This window comes from Peromyscus leucopus, chromosome 5 (genome assembly GCF_004664715.2).
Source record: "Peromyscus leucopus breed LL Stock chromosome 5, UCI_PerLeu_2.1, whole genome shotgun sequence".
Taxonomy (NCBI): domain Eukaryota; kingdom Metazoa; phylum Chordata; class Mammalia; order Rodentia; family Cricetidae; genus Peromyscus; species Peromyscus leucopus.
The window spans coordinates 113,235,049-113,247,469 of record NC_051067.1 but is presented as its reverse complement, the minus strand read 5'-3'; the positions used below and the strand labels follow the sequence as shown (position 1 = coordinate 113,247,469).

Here is a 12,421-nt window from a genome sequence, read left to right as displayed (position 1 = left end):
GGATCCCCTGGAGCTGGAGTTACAGGCGGTTGGTTGTAAGCCACTAGTTTGGGTGCTAGAAACTGAACTCAGTTCCTCTATAAAAGCAGCAATAGCTTAAAGCATTGGACTAGCTCTCCCACCCTTGGGGGTTTTATTTCTGAATTATTTATTTTCTGCCCTGAATATGCAAGTTTATTTCTTTTGTTTTTGTTTTTGGAGACAGGGTTTCTCTGTGTAGTTTTGGTGCCTGTCCTGGATCTCACTCTGTAGACTAGGCTGGCCTCAAACTAAGATCCGCCTGGCTCAGCCTCCCGAGTACTGGGATTAAAGATGTGCACCACCGTTGCCCAGCTCTGAATATGCAAGTTTAAACCACCAACAATGCGTAAAATAAATATATCACAGGGTATGGCTTTTGACATCAGACAATTGAAATGCTCTTTGTATTACAAGTTGAGCTTTTTGACTCCTGTAAGATGTTTGGTGTGGTAATTACTCTGTCGTAGTTGTCAGATGCTTTCAGAAAGACACGACTTTAATATTAATGAAAGAGAAGTTTGAAAAATGCCTTTTCTTTTTCACTACTTTAAATTTAAAACATTCTATGGTTTATCATGGAATTGATGATTGGTATGTGTGTGTGCATACCAATCACAGCAAAAATTCTTTCCTTCAGAAGGAAAGAATTTAATTTTGTCATGAATGTAGTAAACTGTGGCCTTAGGCCAATAAGGCACTGCAGGACACTTGTGTCTGATATATTTTGGTGGCTATTACTTATGTAAACTAGATGGAATTAGTTACCTTTAGGGAAAGCATCTGTTTTGTTGTTGTTTTGGGGTTCCAGAGAATATAAAATGAGGACATGACCACTCCAAGATATGGTTGAGGGGAAGATATTTTTTTGTAGATATGAGGGAGGGTACATACAGCCAACAGCATCTGGAAGACTCCAGAGCAGGGAAAGTAGTAGATTGAACATGGCCAGCAGAATGGACCAGGCCGTGAGGTGGAGTGGGAGAGTGAGTGAGTGAGGAAGTCCAAGAGAGGAAAACAAAAAGAGAACCAAGAAAAGAGAACAAAACAGAGATCGCAAAGAGTTGAGGACCAAGAGAATGAATGGCCAAAATGCAGGGTTGTGTGGAAATGAGAAGCTGGGGAAGGGAAGGGAAACCCATGAGCTGGGGCCGGCTGAGAAGAGAGCTACAGGTACTAAGTAAGTAAGCTTGGAGGCCAGCATGCAAATAGACACCACAGAAAGCCATTTGTCACTTCTGACAGTGTTGAGGAATGGCTTCTTTGGTAGAGGGAAGTAGGCATCAGAATTTGGGGGAGTAGAGTTTCCTTTGGACCTGACTAGGAGTTTTGAAGAGAGAATACATAATTATGTTAAATAGGGTACTAGGAAATGAGAGAAAAGTTTAAAAGGTTATCTGTATTTATAGGTATTATTTTTTTGTTGCTTTTTTATTGAGATACTACCCCCCCCACTTACTTTCCTATAGAGGCAATAGAAAAGTACAGTGAAACCAGGAAAAAATAAAAAATAATTAGGAATTCTTAATGGCCCTTAAATGAACTAAAAGGAGATTGTTTTGTTTTGCTTTTTTGAAACAGGATCTGACTATATAACACTTGTTACTTAGTCCCACAGAGACCAGAAGAGGGCAGTAGATCCCCTGGAGCTGGACATATAGGCAGTTGTGAGCCACTATATGGGGGTCCTGGAAACTGATCTCAGGTCCACTGCATGAGCAGCTAGCTGCTCTTATCTGCTGAGCCATCTCTCCAGGCCTCCTCTTATGTTTTTGTCTTACTTCTTATGGTGTATACTAAAGTTTCAGATGCCTTAAATTAAAGCCTTCTAACTTAGACATTGGAGTTCTCACAACTCTTAGGAAGAATAGTAACTGTAATGATGAAAAGTTTGAAGGTGTGGTTGTGATGGGACAGTGTGTAGTAGCTTAGCTGTGGTCCTCTGTTTTGTACTACTACCTCTCACAGGTGACTGTCAGGTGGTTGAGATAACAAACCCAAACAGAGTCATGACATTCAAACTAGATTATTCAGTCACTAATCTTACTCACTTTACCAGTTGGTGACAAGCAACCTTTATATTCATAAAATGAATTGTACGCGGGCTTTTCTGTATCCCAGCAGTCAGCTCTGCCCTACTAGCCAGCTCCCAACCACACAGAGACTTAATATTGATCTTAAATGCTCAGCCAATAGCTCAGGCTTGTTACTAGCTAACTCTTACACTTTAAATTAATATTCAGATATTTCTTATCTACCCTCTGCCACCAGTCGGTACCTTCTTTCAGCATGGCATGTAGCTGATTAATGTTTAGTTTGTTTGGATCTTTTTTTTTTTTTTTTTTTTTTTTTTGAGACAGAGTTTCTTTGTGTGACAGAGTCCTGGCTGTTCTGGAACTTGCTTTGTAGACCAGACTGGTTTCGAACTCACAAAGATCCTCCTGCCTCTACCTCCTGAGTGCTAGGATTAAAGGCATGCACCACCATGCCTGGCTCTTGTTTGGATATTTAAAGATACTTAAATCTGAACATTTAACCTTAATATATAAAGGCTTTTGAATTTTTGAAAGCCTCAAAACATGTACAAACAAATCAAAGTATTTAAATCTTCTAATTTTTTTTTTAAACCAAGAAACAGTATGCTTAAAGAAATTCAAAATAGCTGGGCAGTAGTGGTGCATGCTTTTAATCCCAGCACTCAGGAGGCTGAGCCAGGTGGATCTCTGTGAGTTTGAAGCCAGCCTGTACTACAGAGTGAGATCTAGGACAGGCGCAAAGCTACACAGAGAAACCCTGTCTCTGGGGGGGGGGGGAAGAAATTCAAAATAAGTATCTGAACCTAGATTTATTTACACATGGATAGTAGACTGAGAGATTAGAGTTTTACAGAGTGGAATTATGCACACTGTATTTGTATAAGAAAACTTGGTTATGATTAAGACTTTTTTAATGAAAATTTCCTAATCCGATTTATTCTTTTTTTTTTTTTTAATGTGCATTGGTGATTTGTCTGCATGTATGTCTCTGTGAGGGTGTTGAATCCCCTGGAACTGGAATTACAGACAGTTGTGAACAGCCATGTGGGTGCTGGGAATTGAACCTGGGTCTTTAGGAAGAGCAGTCAGTGCTCTTAACCATCCCACAGCCCCCAATTTATTCTTTCTTTCTTTTCTTTTTCCTTTCTTTCTTTTTTATCCTAATCTAACTGGACTAGTTTTAAGCTGTAGTTACCTTTGTGTATATATAACTGAGTCTACATTTTTCACAAGCTCCCTACTCTGCCCTACCCTTCCTCCTTTCTTCCTTTCTTTGTGGGGCTGGAATTGAGACCAGAGCCTTGTTGGGAAGCAGAGGCAGGCAGATAAGGAGTTCCATCCATATCAGCCAAAGTTGAATTTGGTTTTTTGTGAGACCCTGTCTCAAAAACAAAACAGAAACCAGAACATCACTTGTGTTAAGAACTCCATTAAGTTCTGTCTCCAGCTCTACATAGCTTAAAAACATTCCTGCTTAATAAAAAAACTTTTTATTTTAATTTAATTGGAGAGAGAGAGAGAATGTGTGCGTGGTGTGTGTATGAGTTTTGCCTACATCTGTGTATGTCCACGTGGTTGCTTGGTACCTGTGGGGGTTAGAAGAGGGTATCAGATCCTCTGAAATTGGAGTTATGGATGATTGTGAACCACCATGTGGGTGCTGAGAACTGAACTCAGGGCTCTGTAAGAACAGCAAGTACTCTTAACTGCTAAGTCATCTCTCTAGCTCCTATTTTATTCTGATTTTTTTGAATCAGGGTCTCTCTGTAGTTCTGGGTGTCCTGGAGCTTGCTATGCAGACCAGACGTGCCCTGAACTCACTGAGATCCTCCTGCCCCTTTGCCTTCCTAGTGCTGAGAATAAAGGAGGGTGCTATCATGCCTGGCCTGTACTTTAATTTTTGAGATTGGCTCATTTTGGAGTTGAGACATAGCAAAATTAATACTGTTCTAAAAGTATAGAATATTACTATTATAACTATATATGATATTTATTATTTGCTTACAACAAGGGTTACATTATTTTGCTCCACTTATGCCAACACATGAAATAGACTTTTTTTTCCTGAGACAGGGTTTCTTTGTGTATCCTTGGCTATCCTGGAACTCTCTATTCCAGACTGGCCTTCAACTCACAGAGATCAGCCTGCCGCTGCCTCCCCCAAGTGCTAGGATTAAAGGTATATACCACCACCGCCTGGCTGAAATAAATATTCTTACTATTTTCATTTATAAGTGAGGAAATTTGGACCTACAAAAGTTACATCATTTATCCAGAATGACACAGTGTCTTGGTTCAATTTCTATTATAATAAACATCACATACATCACAATTAAAAGCAACTTGGAGGTGAACGGGTTTATTTCACTTTCACATCCCAGTCCATCATCAAAGGAAGTCAGGGCAGAAACTCAAGGCAGGAACTGATGCAGAGGCCATGAAGGAGTGCTGCTTGTTGACTTGCTCTCCATGGCTTTTTTTGCCCCAGGCCCTCCCACATCAATCAAGAAAATGTACCACAGTCCATTCTGGTAGAACATTTTTCACTTGAAGTTCCCACTTCTCAAATGACTCTGGCATATGTCAAGTTGATAGAAAACTAGCCAGTATACACAGTTTCTCGGAAGAGCCCATATTTGATAGAGATCTTATATTAGGAAATCACTACTTTAGAAGGTATAAATATGATTTACAGATTATGGGGAATACTTACAAAAGATTGTATCTTTGTTACTGTTTATCAGCATTTCTCAAAGTAGGTGTTTAGTTTCTATCATTTCAGCATTTGTTATTTCAAATATTTGTATTTATTATTTTTGAGACAGTCTCACTGTCTAGCCAGGGCTAGCCTGGGTTCCTCAAGTTGGTCTTCAACCGTCAGTCATACTCCTTCCTTAGTTCATAAGTGCTAGAATTACACTTCTGGCTGACTGTCAAAATAACTTGATTTGGTCTAATTCAAGTGGTAGACTAGTCTCAGAATTAAATTGTTGCCTTAGAAGCGCCAATAATTTGAACCAAGTTCTTTAAAAAGATCTGCACTTCCTAGAGCCTCAGCCTATTTGTTTTTCTCAGACTATTCCTGAATGAAAAAAAGAAATAAAAAAGGGAAGGACATGACTGGGTTTTGGTACTCATCTGAATAAAAAAAAAAAGAAAGAAAAAGGAAAAGGACATGACTGTTCCTGAGTATGGTGGAAGAGAAAGTTTAGTGTAGCTGTGTGGCAGAGTATAGTCAGAGGCAGGGACATCTGGAAGAGTCCAGAGTGGACATGACCCTGTGCCGTGTGAGGGGAGGGGGATGGGAAGGAAGAGAGGAAGGAGGTGTGCAGCAGCCAGGAAGCACGAAAGAGAACGGTAACCAGAGTGATTGGATTATATAGGGAAGGGCAGCTGGGGGAAGGTCATGCCAGCCTGGAGGGCCCTGTAACAGGCAGGCATTTAGGGATGCAGGGAGAATCTGGTGACCAGCGTCTGCTTTGATATGTTAAATAGGCACCTCAGCCATTAGTCCCAGGTTTGAAACCTAACAATACTTTACCTGTCTTTCCTGACTGTCCTTTACCTTTTTAAAATCAAGCATGTTCCTATAGAAGTGAAGTAACTATAGTATTTACTAGCAGTATTGTCCACCACCCACTTGGGAACAGTCCAAGTAATGGAAGTGAGTTAAACCCACCACTCTGGGCTTAGTGTAACATGCTAATTTGGACTGCAGGAAAACAAAATTGGACCTACCTTGAGATTTTTTTAAAATCAAAACCTTATAGTCATCCTACCACATATCAGGAGATACCAAATAAATAAGCCTGCAAATGGTCAGCATAAGGTTCCTCATTTTCTCAGATATCTGCATAGAAGATGCCTTTCCAAAACCTCCAATTCCCTCTTTCAGTCCTATACAAGCCCCTGTTACAAGCCTTAGCATCTACACAGCAACATAGAAGCAATCATAACCTCCATTTAATGCTTATCTCAATAACTATCCTTATGCCTTCTCTGGTCTTTGTGATATTGATGGTGCTATTTTTCTTTAAATATTTCCTCTTCCTGACTTTTTAGTCAACTGTGAATCATGGTTAGATGGTTGGGTGAGGATTCATGGTTTACCTCCTTTATCATACTAATTAGTAGAACCAGAGTTTGTATTTTTCTGTGTGTGTGTTTTTGAGGGAAGTATTAAGACAGTGTCTCATGTAGCCCAAGGATGGCTGTGAACTCCTAACTGCCTCCGTCTTCAAAGCTGGCATTGCAGGAGTCATGAGCAACTGCATCCAGAAAAAGTACAACTTTTAGTGAGTCAGCATTGTTAGAGGACATGCAACCTGTGTTGGTCACTGTTGTTTGGAAAAGTAATATTCATCTGCACCCCCCTGGATGAGCAGATGTAAGGCACTAAGAGGAAAGTACTCTTGAATCTCAGGAGACTTACTCAGGAGCAATTTTCTAAGACTACAAAGAGTTTATCCCATCAGATAACAATGACATTATATTCAGTTTGCTTTGAGGAGCAGGCTTTGGTTAGTAAATGAATTGTGCCTATGATTGGGAGTTCACTAAATAAACTCTCGGAAGAATTGAAAGTACTACTGCAGAATGTGCCTAATCAGGAGGAGACATCCATTTGTGCTGCCTTCCAAAAAGGACATTTTTATTGGCAAGCAAATCTGTTGTAAATTTAGTACCTGATACTTAGGAAAAGTAACATGTTCTTTTGTATTCCTCTGGTGGATGTTTTGACTTTAGTTGATAAAACTTTAAGATGCTTAGTGTTCTAGTTTAAAACACACTGATGGGGTCAAGCAGTGGTGACGAATGCCTTTAATCCCAGCACTTGGGAGGCAGAGGCAGGCGGATCTCTGAGTTCCAGGCCAGCCTGGTCTACAGAGTGAGTTCCAGGACAGCCAGGGCTACACAGAGAAACCCTGTCTGGAAAAACCAGTGTGTGTGTGTGTGTGTGTGTGTGTGTGTGTGTGTGTGTGTGTGTGTGTGTGTAAATTGGATTATCAGTTTATTTGAGAACATGAAACCCTGTCTGGAAAAACCAGTGTGTGTGTGTGTGTGTGTGTGTGTAAATTGGATTATCAGTTTATTTGAGAACATTCAGACCCAAGCTCCTCAGTAATTTATTCTGAAAGCTCTTTTTTATGACTTTGACCAGTGAGAATGATTGAAATAAATCAGTTGTGGTCATGGTAATATGCAAATTACCTATATTAAAAGACTTGAAATTCAACATACTTCTGTATTTAAATTCCATATCATAGATATTAAGACTCAAAAAAGAACTTCAACTAATGCTTAGTGTTTCTTTTTAAAATTTTTAAAAATTTAATTTTCTAAACTTTAAATATGTCTGTGTAAGTGTTTGCTGTGTATGTATGCAGGTACTCTTGGGGGCCAGCTGGAGTTACAGGCAGCTGTGGCTGGCATGGGTGTTGGGACTCAAATTGTCCTCTGGAAGAGAAGATTCTCTTAAGCCATCTGTTCAGCCCCTAAACAGTGTTTCATAATTTTCCTTTGTCTAATCTTCTAAAAAAAAAAAAGTTTTTCACAAAAGTTTGCATCAGATTTCAAGATTACCTCAGGCTCCAAAAGCATGCTGAATCTTTATGAATCCCAAGCCCTAGGGAAAGAAGTCTCAGTTCTAGTCCAAAGCCTGCTCTCATCAGTCTCGAGTTAAGTCACTACAATCGTAAGCTTCTGTAGATGAGTAGTGCAGTTCTGTTAGTCAGGTGCTCTCCCACCCCTTTGGTTTTTTGAGACAGGGTTTCTCTGTGTATTTCTAGCTGTCCAGGAACTCACTTTGTGGACCAGGCTGGCCTCGAGCTCACAGAGATCGTCTGTCTCTGCCTCCCAGTGCTGGGATTAAAGGTGTCCGCTGCTATCATCACCTGGGTAGTCAGGTGCCTTTTGATACGTAGCATTCAGACTGGCCAAGAGCCTGCCTGCCTGCCTGCCCTGCCTGCCTGAGCCTCCCAGGTGCTGGTTAGTGTTTTCCTGCCATCTATCCCCTTTATTACAACCAGCTCTGAATTTATGGAGCTTATAGGAAGGGCTAGGAATTTTAAGTCTTAAAATCAACTATTTCAGTTTTGCTTTTCCTGAGGAGGAGGGTAAAGTACAAGAATAGCCACAACTTCTGAGTCACTGATGTAAAAGCTAAATAAGGTGAACAAAGTTCTCATAATTCAGGGTGGGTCTTTTAGGGCTAATCCAGGTCCCCAGTTTATCTAATTATGTCATCTGTCTGTATCTGCATTTATCATGTAACTGTCAAACTAAATCATTTTAGATTTTAAAGAGCCTTAGTGGGTAAAATTGCTTGTCATGCAAGCCTGACAGTTTGACATCCCTGGAACTCCTGTCTCCTCTGGAAAGTATGTCCAGGCTGCTGGCAGCATGGGGAAGACATGAGGCAGATCTGAATCTAACCTACTGGCTGGAGCAAAGCCTAACCAAATAGTCTGCATAACCATGCACAGGAAAACAAATATCCTTATCAAGGAAATGATAAACTCCTCAAACCTTTAACTGGGAACAGCCAATCTACTGGCAACCAAACTAGTGTCTCGTGAAGGCATGACATAATCAGACACTGGAACCTTGGAAGCCACTGCTTGATTTTCAACTTTCTTTGTGTGGTTTTTTGATATTGTCTTACACACACACACACGGCAGTACTAAAATTCAATGTTAATCCCACGGATTCGAGGAGAAAGACCACCAACTTAAATCATGGCCAAATTAGTTAAAGCAAGTTTTGTTTTGTTTTTTAATTCATGTACATATGCTGTTTCTCCCTAGAGATGGAGTTCAAGAGATCAGCATTAGACACGGGGAAGGTAAGGGCTTTTATAGCTCAGGAGTAGGGGTTTCCAGATGGGGGATGTGGCAGGCAAGTAAGCAGGGTTACAGAAGCAGAACACAAGTATAACAAGTTGGTCATAACAACTTCCTGAAACAAAGACAAAAAACACTGCTGTTTTTTGGAACAGGCAGCACAGAACCATTTATAGTTAAGGTTACAGGTGGGGTATAGACCAATCCTTGAAAAACAAGAGATTTAGTCATAAACAGGAATGAGCCTAGTTTATCTTTATTATAAGATGGCTTTTAAACCTAAAATGGAGTTTATCAACAAGCCAAACCTCGCAAGCACATTTACAGCTTTTGTTCATACTGTTGACATAGGATTTCAATATATAATCCTGGCTGGCCTGGAATTCATTATATAAATCAGGCTGGCCTCAACCTCAGAGAGATCCTCCTGCTTCTGCTGAGATCAAAGATGTGTGCCACCATGCTTGGCTTCTTAAAGAATTTTTAAAATTACATTTTTCTTATTTATTTTGTGTGCCTTTGGGAAGGATGGATGCGTGCCACTTCAGTCCTGTAGATATCAGAGGACATCCAGTGAGGAGTCTGTTCTCCACCATATGTGTCCTGGTATCAAATTCAGGTTGTCAGACTTGACACCTTTTCCCTCTGAACAGTCTTACCAGCCCCACAAATACTCTTACTCCAAAATTGTTTAGTAGAAATGTATTTGAATGGAAAGATTAAGTTAAACTAGATTAACTCATAGTGTGGAGGCTGATTTCAGGGACCCAAAGGCATTAAACTATTTGTTCTTATTGAAATTTTGGAAGGTAAAAAATTCGACAGTAGTGTGTTGTAATCTAATCATTACCCATCAGCCTAATTAAGTCCATTTTAAATATATTTTATAAATAAATATAAGTTAATTTATGATGTCTGGCTTCTGTGTGTTAGAAACAAAGAAAGAATAATCTTAGTGTAAGGAGCATGGGAACAAAGTGAAGTATCTCAACAAGCCAATTGCTTTTTGCAAAAAGGGTTTACCACTATCCAAACCAGGCTAGCAAGCACGCAGTGGCAGGAAATTCACTTAGCTTTTATTCTAATTCAGGTGGTGACTATGTCTTCCCTACTAGTTGAGGTCCACCCTCATAGTCTTTCTTTCTCTCTGTCTCTCTCTGTCTCCCCCCCCACACACACAGAGAGTTTCTGTGTGTAGCCCTGGCTGTCCTGGGACAAGCTATATAGACCAGGCTGGCCTCAAAACTCACAGAGATCTTCCTGCCTTGTCTCCCGAGTGCTGGGATTAAAAGCAGCTCAATTGACTAGTTTTAAAAGAAGGATGAGGTCAGAGTGCTTTCTGTAAACAAGTTTTACCAAGTTGGGAAGATTAAAAGCTTTTCGTAAAAGTTTTAAAAGGTGGGGGAAACTGACATTTCTCCCAGGCACTAGAGATTTCATCCTGCTGAGCCATCTTGCCAGCCCAACATTCTGGTTTTCCAATATAGACATAGAAGAAATTTGAAAAATAGGGGCTGTAGAACACCAGAATTCAGTTTCCAGCATCCACATCCGGCAGTACACAAGCACCAGTAACTGCAGTTCTTGTGGCCTCCGTGGGCACAGGGATGCATATGGTACACATACAAACAGATAAACACATCAAATAAATGAAACTGTTTGTTTGTTCCTTCGTGTTTAGTTATTTTTATTAGGGCAAGTGTGAACATGTTCTGTAACTTCTTTCACTTGCAAGCATGAACAGTGAGGTCCTGTGTCTACGTAGGCCATTCCCGAGGTCTGGTCACAATATGCCACCACAGTGGGAGCAAAGCTTCAGTCAAAGTACCACTAGGTGGTGTCTCCTCCTGCAGCTGCTTAACCTCCCGATCCCAGCTTTCCATTCTCAGTTTCTTCCACTGCTCTCTCTTGGAAAAGTAATCAGAATACACTGCCTTCTCAGAAGGATGCCACTAATCTAAGCACCATTCTGGAACCTTGTAGCATTCATATCTCTCATAGGAGGTACCCCCAGGAGAGTCTGGGAAAATATATGGCTGAGGATGCTGATTTTGCCAGAATTCTTCTGCATCCCTCAGCAGCTGTGTGGCCTTCATCATATCCTTCTCATTCTCATGTTCTTCAAACGGGGCCCTCAACAAACAAGCAAAGTACCGGAATTTGTCCCTGTGGACACACGACTCGAGGTGGCACAGCACGCCCTTATATAGCCGCAGCACCTTCTGCTGGTGGGTCAGGTCGGCTGGAGGCTCGCACAACGCCATAGCGCCCGGCTCACCAGCAGCCTTTTTTTTTTTTTTTTTTTTGAGACAGGGTTTCTCCGTGTAGTTTTGGTGCCTGTCCTGGTGCCTGTAGACCAGGCTGGCCTTGAACTCACAGAGATCCACCTGGTTCTGCCTCCTGAGTGCTGGGACTAAAGGTGTGCACCACCACTGCCCAGCAATAAAACTTTTTTTAAAGAAATTTAAAAATAGTGCACCCATTTGAAATCTGGTGTACCCATCATCTAGCTTCCCCTAAAAGTGACACTACATTTGGTTTTCTTTTAAACTAATGTTTATTGTTTACATTTATGTAAAAGTTATTTCATTTCCCAAAGAACTTCCTATGTGGTTTCCATCTTCCTCGCAGCAATAACTAGCTGTTGCTACACTTTTGGATCAACTGCTCCATCTTGTTGTTTACTTTTGCATCACTTTCAGCTGTACTGTAGATAGAAATTTCTCTGTCCCCCCGGCCCTGCGGTGGGGACGAATCTCTCACCTACGGTCCCACAGTCACTTACTAAATAATTACACAGAGGCTTCTATCAATTACAAACTGTACGGCCCATGGCTTCAGCTTCTTGCTAGGTAGCTGTTCCGTCTTAAACTAACCCATTTCCATAAATCTGTATGTTGCCACGTGACCGTAGACAGGGTCTTGCTATATAAGAGTGACCTCAGACTCACAGTCCTCCTGCCCTGTTTTCAAAATGTCCTACACTAGTTTTTAAATCTTCATTGGACCTCCTCTGTATTCTGATAAGCCTAGGGCATTTTTGTTTGATTGCTTTGGTTTTGGAGGAGAGGGTTCTGAAGTAGAGTCTAACTTTGTAGTTCAGCCTGGCCTCACAAGTTTAGCCATCTTCTTATCTTAGCCTCCCGAGTGCTAGAAATACAGGAGTGAGCCATCATACCCAGCTCAGTAATCCTGGTTTTTAAATGTCTGTTTTTATTAATGAAACAACCCCCATATTGATCCTCCCTGTGATGTTATGTTTGAGACCGGCTAGCCTGGAATTCACATTGATCCACCTGCCTTTGCCTTTTCATATTGCACCCAGCTCATATTGATCCTCTAGTTTTCTTTAATTTGTCTTTACTTTTATATGTATTGTATGATTTGCCTGCATGTGTGTCTGTGCACCACATGTGTGCAGTACTCATGGAATCCAGAAAAGGGCCTTGGATCCCCTAGAACTGCAGTCACAGGTGGTTGTGGGCCACCATGTGGGTGCTGGAAATTGAACCCAGGTCCCTGAG

General features: G+C 41.0%; 1 protein-coding gene and 1 pseudogene across 1 annotated transcript in view; one reads left to right on the top strand and one right to left on the bottom strand.

The window, feature by feature from the left end:
- Window positions 1-12,421, top strand: part of Glg1 (golgi glycoprotein 1) — a 102,123-nt gene that overhangs the window by 31,330 nt on the left and 58,372 nt on the right. The window lies entirely within an intron of this gene.
- LOC114708063 lies at window positions 10,568-11,176 on the bottom strand (annotated as a pseudogene).